General features: G+C 38.9%; 1 pseudogene; it reads right to left on the reverse strand.

The window, feature by feature from the left end:
- Positions 1-10,138: 10,138 nt before the first annotated feature.
- Positions 10,139-12,032, reverse strand: LOC107508910 (annotated as a pseudogene).
- Between the last annotated feature and the right edge of the window lie 567 nt (positions 12,033-12,599).

Raw genomic sequence — 12,599 nt, forward strand, 5'->3', positions numbered from 1 at the left:
CGGGTAAGACCCTACCGACTGGCGTCCTACTGCTGCTGAACGAAGTGACATGTTGAAAGGCTGACGGCAGGACCCAGTCGGCCACACCCCTTTATCTCCGACGCGCACCCCCTGCTCTGTACAGTTTATCTCCCATCACACCAGGCCCTACACCTCTGGTAGGTCAAGTTCAATCACTTGAAAGCAGTTCATTTGACCTACTAATAAATTATTATTCACATCTTTGCGCTGCAGGACTACCAGAATCCTGCAGATGCTGGGACTTACGACTCCTCGGTTTTCTTTAGCGCTGAGGAACACGAAGATAGATTGTCCTTGGGGTAACTTACATGCTTGATCATAACTCCTACCTCTATAATAATGTCCTGTGAAGGGCCCTAACTGGCTTGGTCATCACCGTATCCTCAGCAGCTAACACCAGTCCAGGTACTCATTAAATTGTTTAGTCAATACTCCTATTCCCATCTTCCTTCTTTACCTGTTCTTACTCTTAGGCTGCCACATTTCTAGCTACTTTCCTGGTATCCTTCGTTGAAATTCTACTGAGCACCAGTTATGTGTAACTGACTGAAGATATGGAACCAGTCTCTGCCCTCAAAAAGTTCACAATCTAATTGGGGCGTAAGAGAAATACACAACATAGACGATGTGTATGTCACTCCTGTAAAAAATTATGCCAGAGGCAGAAGAGAGAGTGCTTGCCCCTGGTTAAATTGAATATATCCGAGGCAGTTTAGCCCAGGAGTTACTTGACTCTCTATCAAATAACTTATTTCACCGTCAGACAGGTGAGAATTCTGGAATCCCATTTATTAGGTGTATGACCTTGGGAAAGTTGCTTGACCTCTCTGAAACTCAGTTCCTTATCAGTCAACTTAAAATGTCAGTTATTGTCACAGGGTTCCTGTGAGGAGTAAAACATATGTAAAACCTCTGATGTACCAATTACTTATTAAATGGTAGTCCTTATTGTGAGTAACTTAAGTTTCTGCTTATAGAGTGTGTTTGTTCTCTTTCTGGTAAACTAAATGCGAGGGAGTGGGTGTATGTAGAGTGATGTCGTTGCTAGCACTTTAGATCTGGGTATTGTGTGTGAAACTGAGACAAGGCCAACAAGTTCCCATCATTCTTTTAACTTGCTAATGATGTAGGTATCTATACCACTCACGAGCATCCCATGACATTCCATTTTTCTTGGATTTGTAAAACTGTACTGCTTTTGTCTTTTCTCTTTCAAAAAAAGGACTCTGCATATTTTAAAGGCTAATTGAGAGATTACCTCCTTTGCTTTCTCCATAGAGTCCACCTTTAGGGCTGTGTGGAAAGAAGAATTGAATACAATTGAGTCCAATACCATACAATTATCAAATACAGTTAATGGCGGCAAGTAAGCCTAACTACTTTCCACCCTCACCTTGACCACTCCACTCCTCCCATAAAACCTAAATCTACGTATGCTGGAGTCTTATTGTCAGTGGCATTCTCCCAACTCTACCAGTATATTTTATCTAGATTTCCCCTAGAGAAAAATATTGGAGATGAGAGGGGGAGATAGAGGGAACTCAAGGCCAAGGCCTCAGCATCACAGGCCCTTGCCCTGATAGTCCTCTGAGCAGCACACTTTGGCCACACCAGTCAGCTCCGTCTTTCCTCACAAATAGACATCACCCCCATCTCAGCCACATATTTCACAATCCCACACCTTAACCAGGAGGTCCCACGCAAAGGAACTGGAGAATCGACAGAAGAATATATATTCTTTATCTGCATATAGGAAATGTGTGCCTCCTAAATAAAAAATAAGTTAGAATTGAAAGGTTCCAACAGATGAGTAAAGGCAGAGCAGAGGAGAAGGTTAAAAAATTTAGGGAAATAAATTTGTTTTGCCTTTGGCACTTGGCTCAAAAAACAAATAACTCCTTTGTTCAGAAAAGGGCTCTAGAGCAGGAATCCAGTCTTGAGTCCAGTGTCTCCCTAAATGGCAGCTTATTTGCCCTCAGGCTACATAGCCTTTCTGAGCCTCTTCTCACATCTGTAAATAGGGTTGATAATGGGTTTCCTGCCTGCCTCAGTATGGTAGAAGTCAAATAACTTAGGAAATTACTTTGTAAGCCTAAAGCCACTATATAAATGTAAGGCATTACCGTTCATTCATTTAATAGATTTTGTTGAATGCCTAAGAAAGTACTTTGTAAGCCTAAAGCCACTATAAAAATGTAAGGCATTATCATTCATTCATTTAACAAATTTTGTTGAATGTCTATCATAAACCAGGCACTTGTGCAAGGCACTGAATATACTAAGTTGAGCAAACTGTAATACCTGCCCTTAAGAAGCTTATGGCCTAATGGGAGGAGATAAGAAAGAGAATAAATAATTATACTATGTGAGGAGAGTGCAAGTGAGAAGGTATGGGGAGAAGTATGGAGCAAGCTGAAATGCTTCTTGGAGAAGGAGGTTTAGAAGGAGAGCACACATGATGAGAATCTTGCCCATTTCATGAAGAGTGATTCATAAATCAACTCCAAAATAACTTCAACAAATTGCTCTGTTGTGGGTTGTGAATTCTGCTTTGTTCAAATAAAACTCACATCTCCTAAGCCATTAGGAAAGAGTCTTTGATGTGGAGTCATTATATACATCCATTAGCTTTGAAGAAAAATGGGATTAATGGAGGGAAAAATCAGTGGTTTCTTAATTAGAAACATTTTGTTCTTACAGCTTGTGGTTGAACACCAGAAAAAGAGAATGCATTCCATCTCACATTCTGGTCCCCAATAGTTCCCTTCAGCTAGTCTTTCTGATCCAGGGGAAATTGAAGGCCTGAGGCCAAAAGGCATTTCCAAAATGTGGTAACAATGCTTTATTTTTATTTATGTTTATATCTACTTTTTTACAAAAAGACTTTGAGATAGCTATTAGCACTCTATTTTTAATCATGTTTCCCACAAACTCCAAGAGAATGTATATATCATTCAATCATTTCTCACATTTATTGGCACCTACTATATGTAAAACATTATATTAGAACTGTAAACTGTACAAGGTAGGTCTGCGCCCTCTAGGGTCCTGAAAACTGGAGATGGAGATAAAGATCCATGAAAAGGAAAAGGTAGCTAAATAACCAACAATGTGGATTCTATCCCCCTATGTTTTTCATTGGTTGAATGAGCAAAATTGTAAAGTTAGGTACCCAACATTTTTTTTCCTCCCCCACTCCTCCATGCCCAACTTCTGAAACTTGTTTACTCTGCCTTACTGGTCCTCCAGAGAAGTGGGATATAAAGGAAGGGCAAGAAGTTTATTGTAACTCGATATTTATAAATGTATGATACATATTTTAGGAGGTTTTCTGAAATACATCATCTTTAATCAGAATGTAACCATTATAGTTTTCTCCGGGTGCAGGTTAAATCTGAGATTGACCAAATCCAAGAATCAACATTATTCTGGAAGACAAAGACTTGCACAAAAAAAATAAAAAAACAACTGTCAATAAAAAGCAGTATGATACAATCTTTAAAAAGGTGCAATATATATACACATATATACATGTATATGTATATATGTGTAATATGTGTGCGTATATATACGTATACATATATACGTATACATATATACACATACATATATATGTGTGTGTATATATGTGTACGTATATATGTATATATGTGTATATATATGTATATGTATATATATATTCCTAGAACTCAGAAAACGAGATTACTGGACAGAGAGAAATTCATCCAGGTGGTAAAATTTGAGAGGCGAACTGATGGGGAATATAAAAAGTTACATGTTCTAATGATATCTGGTATGCTCAAAACACCAACCTCCAAGCCACAAAAGTTGCCTAGAATTTTCGTTACATGTATCTGCGTATGAAAACACACACATTGCCTCTTTTCTTGATGACCAGTAATTGATCTGCCAAAGTTTTAAAGGGAAACAAGGATAGTAAGAATGGGAACACAAGATTGGCAGGTAGTTCTTTTAAAAATGGAGTCCCTTCTTGCTGAATACGAACCTTGTCCATTTGAAATTCAAACACTTGAAATGCATATTCTAAGTGAAATATCACACCAGGACAACCCACCATCTAAACAGTATTAACAAATTCCCTTGCTAGTTACTTAAGCCTGCAATAAAATAACCATCTTTAATTAAATTATTTTTACAACAGTTTGTTAATGTTGTTTCATCAAAACACAACTGCCTGGGACAGACACAGATGAACATTTTCTCACTGAGAAGCAGGGAATGGAATGTTGATGCTAGGGAAAGAAAATGAAGCTACAGGGGAAAAGTGTGCCTACAGTGAGGAGAAGGAGAAAAGAAGGGAACTAACATTTATATGGTGCTATCCATGCCAGACACTGACAGCACAGTGGTAACAAGATGAACAAGACAAATCTTTGTTCTAGAAAGAAGATAGTAGGGAGGGTGTATATATAAATAATTATAACACAAATTTGAAAGTTCTAAGTACAATAATTTTCCCTCTTTTAAAGGACTGGTGAGCTTAGCAAAGGGATAGTTAAATTCTAGCAAGTTAGATCAAAGATAGTTCATGAGAAATGGGTCTTTAAGATTAATTGGTTAGTTTTGGACATGTGGGAATAGGAAACATTTTAGGCATAAAAAGAACAAAAGAGCATAAGTGAAAGTGTTCGGGATTAGGCAGTCCAGTTTACTTGTGGCCATGTGGTGCTTTTGTTATCCAGGACTCTTGGTTACCAGTAACAGAAATCCAACTGAATTCGCTTGGGCAAAAATAAAGGAGAAGAATTAGCCCAAGAAAGCCAAAAGAAGGTTGAACAGTCAAACTAAAAGAGGTGGGAAGGATAATGAACTGAGGCTTCAGGAACTTCTGGAAGCAGAAACTTTAGCATCGCCAGAACTCTCTTGCTTCTTTGCTTCCCTTGCTGCTTTGGCTTCGGTTTCTCTCCAGACTGGCTTTCTTCACATATCTGGAAATATGACACCTCCAAGTTTTACATCTTATTATTTCCACCACTAGGAAAGGACTAATACTCTTAATTCGAGTTCAAAAAGTCCTGGGGAGAAAAGTGCTGATTGGTCAGGCTTGGATCAGTGTCCACCCCTAGAACAATCCCTGGGGGCCAAGGGGAAGGGCAGGGCATACCATAGATGTACACACAATACTCACTAACAGTATAAGAAAAAGTGGGAGAGAGGCCTGGAAAAGCAGTCAGTCTTGTGAGGCTGAGCTCTGGACTGAAGTTGCATCTGAGTAAGGACTGAAGTTGCATCTGTACGAGGAGCATACCAGCAAGGGGGTGGGGGAAGGAGGAAGTGCTGGCTCAAAATGATGGTGAACATTCACTGGACAATCAGGTTAAAATGGGATTGAAATTTTTGCTGTTGTTCAAATTGATTTTTTTATCATCTCAATCAAGATGTTGTGAAATAGTGGATCTCTCACATTGACTTTAATAAGGACCACAAGACCTGGAATCCTTCTTAGCCTTCCAGCTGGGAGATTTTAGGTGAGTATCTTAACCAAACTGAGCCTCTAGTTCCTTACTGAAAAACAATAGTAATCATGACAGCTAATATCTACTAAGTCTAGATGTCCTGAGCACTTTTCAAACATTTCACGTAGTCCTTAAAAAAAAAAAAAATCCCTATAGGGCTCTAAAGCTGAGATAATCTCCACTCCTAGGGTTATTGTAAGGATTAAAGAAACCTTGTAAGATGCAGAGCCCTTTTGCTTGGCACACAGCCAGCACTCAATACATCATTATTTTTAATTATCTGTTGCCCAGAAAAGGAAACTCTCTCATTTCCTGATTGCTTCAGACGCCAGAGCTGATACTTTGAGAAAACAAAAACAAATGGGAGGGAGGAACTCTATGACTCCTTGTCTCTGACATAAAGGAGTTAGTTAGGGTCTGACTTAATAGGGGTTAAAGTAGGCCAGGAAGAGAAATACTACAAAATAAAGAGAAAGTAGAATATTAAGAAATGTGACTGTGGAATGTCAACTGAATGAGATTGGCCTAGGTTTTTCTTTATTTCTTTTTAAAATAATAGAACTTCCCCCCAAATTTCCATCGGTAGAGCTGATCTAAAGAGCCATTTAAAGTTTTTCAATTCTGACCTGAACGCTGTCAAACCACTAGGATTATTTAACCAAGGACAGGAACTAACATTCGCTGAGAAAAACTGGTGTTCTGGGGTTCTGTGCTGTGCTCTTTATATTCAGTAATATCTTTTACTCCCTTCCCCCACCATTCAGTGAGGTAAGTATTTTCTCTGCATTATACAGATAAAAGCTCTGAGGCCGAGTGTTTAGAAGTGACTTGGTGGAGGTCACCAGCTGGAAAATTGCAAGGCTGGCTGGCATTCGATCACAGGTCTGTCTGACTTCAAAGCTTTGAATACAAAATAAGTCCCACTTCCTTACCAGAAAAAGAGAGATTTAAAGCATGGGGGTACTACTGAAACCTGAGGAAACTGATAAAATAATAGTTACTTCTCAACTTCTGTCCCCTACTCTTTCTCCCATGGTCATCTTCCTCTGTAACCTTAGACAATACCTCCTGGCTGCCTAGGGCTAAGGACCCTTCCCAAAGATTGTCTTCCCATCAAAACATATCAGTCCTCTCCTAGTCTTCACCATAGTGAAATTGCGTCTTAAAGTGCGCTTATCCCTTTAGTTAACACATTTTTGCATTCTATATTAGATTTTTTGCGAGTATTGCAACAATATTAAGGAATAACCCAAGTGATGGAAATTTCAGAACATGGAAGAGAGGGATGAATCAGACCAAAGACAAGTAGGCCTTTGAGAATTCACCCGGTTGTGCCTCATAGCTCTTTACTCTACTCTTGCAACACCAGCTGTGAGCTTCCTGAATGCTGAACCTGGGGCTATCATGTTCAGTGCCTGGAAATCAACAAATATAGAATGAATAAATGAATGAATGATACCTAAAACACATGACTGTCCCTTACTTCCCCTAAGCCTCACACTAACCCAACAAATGTGCCAACTGTTCCAAGTGACAAGATTTTTATCTGCCTTTGGCAGAACATTCCTTCCCTTCCCCTCAGTGAGTTCTGCTGACCCACAGACGAGGTCAGAACAGAATGAACCATACCTCAGTGAATAAGAATGGACCCCACCACTGTAAAATATGGGATAAAGCTTCAAAGAGCATAGAGGGAATGAGAAAGAACAGGTTTGCCTGTGTGTGGCAGGGAATATGAGTTACTGCAGAAGCAATCACCAAAAATCCAACAAAACCAGTTTCTTGAGAAATAGTCACTAGCCTTTTGATGTTCTATAAATATGTAGGTATGGAGATGGACTCTTTTGGTTACAACCCAAAGCAATGTAAATAAAAACGGACTTTATTCATGTAACTGAAGATTCCATGGGTAAGTCGACCTTCAGGAATGGCTGGATACAGGTAATCAAACAAGGTCATCATGGATTCTGTGTCTCACATTCTATGTCTAGGACCTGCGTTTCTCTGGGTTGGCTCATTCCCAAAGCAGCTCTCTGCATGTAGAAGGTGTCATGGCACCTAGCAGCTCCTGGCTTATGTTGTCTTCAGAACTCTTTTTTTTTAACTACGAAGTTAAACACAAATACAAAAAAAAACATACTCTAAATGGATGCATATCTCAATATAAGGTGAACATCCTTGCCACCACCACTAGATGAAGAAACAGAACCTTGCCACCCCATATCATTTTCCTTGTAGACATCTTTGTAGTAAGCATATTTGGGCAAGCATTTTCACCATGTGAACTAATTGGCCATAGGCGATTTGCAGTAAAGATAAAAATAAATGGTTGACAGTTTGGCTTACTTTCAGCAGACTTAATGTATTTTTTTTTTTTCATTTTGATTTCATTTCTCCATTTACAAAGAGGTTCTAGTACTCCCATTTTTATGTTATATAAGTCTTAGCCCTCATAATGAGGAGTAGATGTAGTGGCCTTAAAATAGTGGATCATAACAACTACAAATGAAGCCAGGATGTGTGCACCTAGAAAAGTGATTATATCAATTTGTAAATTGTTCTGTGAGTATAATCATCCCTCTTACCCATCAAAACCAAAAGTTTACCAAGCTATGGCAAATACAGAAGAGGCAGCTACTAATTCACAATGGGTTTTGAGAACATTAATTATTGATTCTTTAATTGGAAACTGATACCTCTCGTAATGAAGGATGAAATTTTAGTGGAAAAGAAAAAAATTGCAATGCCAAAAGAAACAAACAAGCAATAAAAAATGTTTAATGTTATGAACAAAAGACGTCAAAGACAACATATTTTCCTTTTTCTCAATAAAGTCTTTTTCATTGTTATTACCTTTTTCCTGTTTTTTTAAAATGTCCTTTTTAATGTCTCTCTTTTAATTTCTGTTCTTTTGCCATTTATGACAAAATTGCCTTACTGCCAATTAGTTATGTGGCAAAAATGTTTCTGGCAAAAATGCCTTCAGAAAACATGCTTACAGCAAAGACGTATACAGGAAAGCTACCTAGAACCTGGCCACCCAACCCTGAAGCCCCATGCATAGGCCCCTTCCCAATCATAACCCTCCTCAGATCCTGACTTTTATAATAATCACCTAAATGTGCATCCCTGAAGTGGAGTTTAGTACCGCCCATTCTTCTGCAAGCTGATAACATCCCTAAATCTCTTTCAACCTATATCTCCTACCTTGATCCTCTTATTTTAACCAATCTGTTGAAGAATTCCTTTGACTTGTGCAGCTTCCCACAGTTTAGATATTTCTGACAGCATGCTCTTGTTACAGTTCAACATGTTTCTCTGTCCCCTGTATTTCCCACAAATATGTAGCTGCATCCAGAGACTAGATTAGACCCGGATTTGGTCCCTTTGGCAAGCCTATACCTTAAACTTATACTATTTTGTATGTCAATTACATCTCAATAAAGCTGGAGAAAATTGATCTGAGAATCCATTTTTGTGAATCTGTCATACAAGAAGGTCTGTTTCCAGGTGGTGTCAATTCTTTCTTATAAGTTATAACTCTCTGCTTGAGCTAGATCCATCATCATGTGTTGATTATTTACCCATGAGAAAGAAGGAAATCCTGACATCCCCAACAACATGGATAGAATTTAAAGGCAATACACTAAGTGAAATAAGTCAGACAGGGAAAGACGAATACTACATGATGTCACTTATATGTTGAATCTAAAAAAGCCTAACTCATAAAAAGACTAGAATGGAGATTACTAAGCATTAAGGTGGGAGAAAAGGAGAGATCTTGGTCAAAGAGTAAAAACTTACAGTTAAAAGATGAATAAGTTCTGGGGATCTAATGTACAGCATGGTGACTATAGTGACTATATTATATATTTGACTGTATATAACTGTACATGTGCTTGAAAGCTGCTGAGAGAGTAGATTTAAAATGTTTTCACCACAAAAGCAGTGGGAATTATGTGATGCAATGGAAGTGTTCTCAGATCAATTTCAATCTGTATGGCCAAATTATTTTCTCAAAAGTTTGTAAAGACTCCCATTTCTATCAGCTGATTATGAGGGTGCCTCTTCCTCCAGTCTCACAAGCACTACATGTTATCAGTGTTTTCTAGTTTTACCAGTCTGATGGGTGAAAGATGGTATCTCACTGTTCTCATATACATTTCCCTAACTACAATGAGTTTGCATTTAATCTCAGTTTTAAGCAAGGTTAGTATGTTTCCTGTTTGTTGCTTTGGGCATGGCCTCAGGGCACACCAGTTTGTGGTATCTTTTTAACCCACCTCAGTTTGCAAGGCCTGAGAGTTGAGCACAACTCTTCCTCTCAACCTCAGCAGCAGGCTACTCCCTGTAGGTTTGTGCAGTTCTCCTGGAAAACAATTTGACAAAATGAATTGTTCTCACCTTTAATCCAGCATCCCCTCTTCTGGAAACCTGTTTTACAAAAATAATGTAAGCTTTATACTATATCTATATATATATATAGATATATATATATATCTATATATATGCAAAGTAATGCACAAAAATATTCATTACAACATAATTTGTGATTGAAAAATTTTTATAGCAACCCAAGTAGCCTACAATGTTTGACAAGTGTTAGGCAAACTGGTATGCTGCAATCCTAAATCCATTAACATGATAATTACAAAGATTATGGAATAATATACAAATTACTCATGATGTAATATAGATAGAAGTTGGCTCTTGGTTTTGCATACCCTATATCATCCTTCCCTCTGGTTGTATGGTAATTGCACTCTTTTTCCCAATCCCTGCCTGCAGGAGTGAGCATGTGTCAAAAGCCCAAACAATCAGAATACCCCTTATTCCTTATCCACACTGGTTTGTCTAAGGGGCAAACATGTGACCCATGGAGGGCCAATCAGAGTCTTAGTATGATATTTGGTATATGGATACTTTGTCTTCCTCTGGGATCAAGACCTGTAAGGACTACAGAAGCCTCACTGTGCTATTGGCCATTCTTTCCATTATATAAAGAAAGCCCCTGAGACATTAAAACCATACAGAAGAAAGCAGAGCTCAGGCATGGAGAGACACACAGAACCCTAAAAACATCATTTGAGCACACGAATCTAGCTATTCTAAAAGCCAATGACCTTCCAAGTTATCGCACTAACAAATTTTCTTTTTCTTTTTCTTCGATTAGGTTTTTATTCAAAATTAGCTGTCCAATGTGGTTTGACCTTTACGGAATAAACTAATTTCAGTTTATGCCTCAGAATCCTTTTCTTCTGTGGTGGGTTTCTTTTTCACAGGCTTCTTCTCAACTGCCGGTTTCTTGGTAGTTGCAGCCTTTTTTCCCATCAAAGGCTTTTTCTGCTTCACAACACAGCCTTCTTTCCTTTCTTCCCTGCCACAAGCTTCCTGCTTGGAACCCCCTTCTTTTCATCTGATTTGGCCTGTAGTACTGCTGCTGCTTTATTTATCTGGAGCTCGTGGTTTGTGGCCTGACGAAGAATAGTGTTCCGGCGCATGGTCTTTGCATACAGGTTTGGCTTCAACATGATTCTCAGGTTTTTCAGTGGATCTTCTTTAGGACTGTGCAATCAATCTTCCTGTGTGGTGCTTAGAGGGCTCTCTTTGGATTTCTGGGCTTTTCAAGATTCTGCTAAGGTCTGTACTGAGCATCTTGTGCATGGCAAGGTTGTAGTTACCCTTGAGAGAGGCATCTTTACGCCATGTGCCATACAGATCATCTAATTTGCGGAAAGCACTTTCAGTGCAAATGCAGAAATGGCCCATGTGCCTACCAGGAGCAAGTTTCAAAATGTTCAGTTTGCTTACGTTATGCAGGATAATTCCAGGAATGTTTCTGAAGGCTTTAATGATGCCATGTCCTCACACATGGTCCAAGGTCTTCTGCTCTGGATACAGTGGTTTCTCGTTTTGCCCTTGCCAGCTCTGATCCACTGAGAAGCATAGAACTTTTTCAATATCATTCCAGGCCTTAAGTTTCTTAAGAAGCGAAACAGCCTCCCTGATCTTCTTGTAGCCTTCAACTCTATCTTCAACCACCATAGGAAGTTCAGGAACTTCCTCAGTACGATGACTTTTAGACATGACCAGTGCTGGTAAAGCTGAGGCAGCCAGGGCAGAGCAGATGGCATATCGCTTTGGTTTTGTGGTCACTCTGCAGTGCCAATGGTGCCAAGTTTTGGTTGGTGCAAACATGCGGCCCCCATGGCACATATTGCCAAAAGTGCCGTAGCCAGAATAATGAATCCCACAGTCTCAAACTCCGGGAATTCGAACCACAGCTCTGCCAGTCCCCCATGACTCAGCACTGGTTTGATGACCTGCTGATTCACTGACAGCATAGGGCTGCCTGTTGTTTTTGCGCAAGTTGGTACGAACAAAGTTCACAATATCTGGTCAAATAAAAGCCTTAAACAAAGCAGGCAAAGTGACATTTTTGCCAGACGATTCCCCCTTTTCGAAGTACACCAATATCAGTGGACAAGCACACGCCATGGCAGGGAGAGGTGAAGACCACGCTTCTCTGAACCCAGTGGCTCCCACAGGAAAAGGCCAAATTTCCTTTTTTATTTAAGCTACTTTAAGTTGTGTTTTGGTTACTTGTGACCAAGAGTTTTGACTAACACAACGTGTATATGAAAAAAGATCGGAAGGAAATGCACAATTGTGTTAGGGTGAAGGAATTATGGGAGTTTTCCTCTATATTTTCTATTCTGTTTGTAATTGTATATAATTTTTATAATTTAAAAAAATTGTTGAAGAAATAAAAGCAGTCCACTGCAGCTGAGAATGATCATATTTCAGAGGCCACATGTATGTAGATTAGATCAGATAAATTTTTTAGGAACTTCCTCTAGGTCACATAGCTGAGGGGCTGAGATACAAGTTCAGTTCTGCCTCCTCTACAGCCAATACTACAAATTAATCCCCTTTCTCATTCTAAGGAAAAATTTCATGGGCATCCATATAAAGAAAGTATATAAATTATTCCGCTGTATTTGATAATACACTGTTGTAACAGCTGGCACTTTAGAAAACTAATCTTTATTATACATATTGTTCATTTCAATTTTATTATATATGTTATATTCATGACCT

This window comes from Rousettus aegyptiacus, unplaced genomic scaffold, assembly GCF_014176215.1.
Source record: "Rousettus aegyptiacus isolate mRouAeg1 unplaced genomic scaffold, mRouAeg1.p scaffold_m13_p_3, whole genome shotgun sequence".
Taxonomy (NCBI): Eukaryota; Metazoa; Chordata; class Mammalia; order Chiroptera; family Pteropodidae; genus Rousettus; species Rousettus aegyptiacus.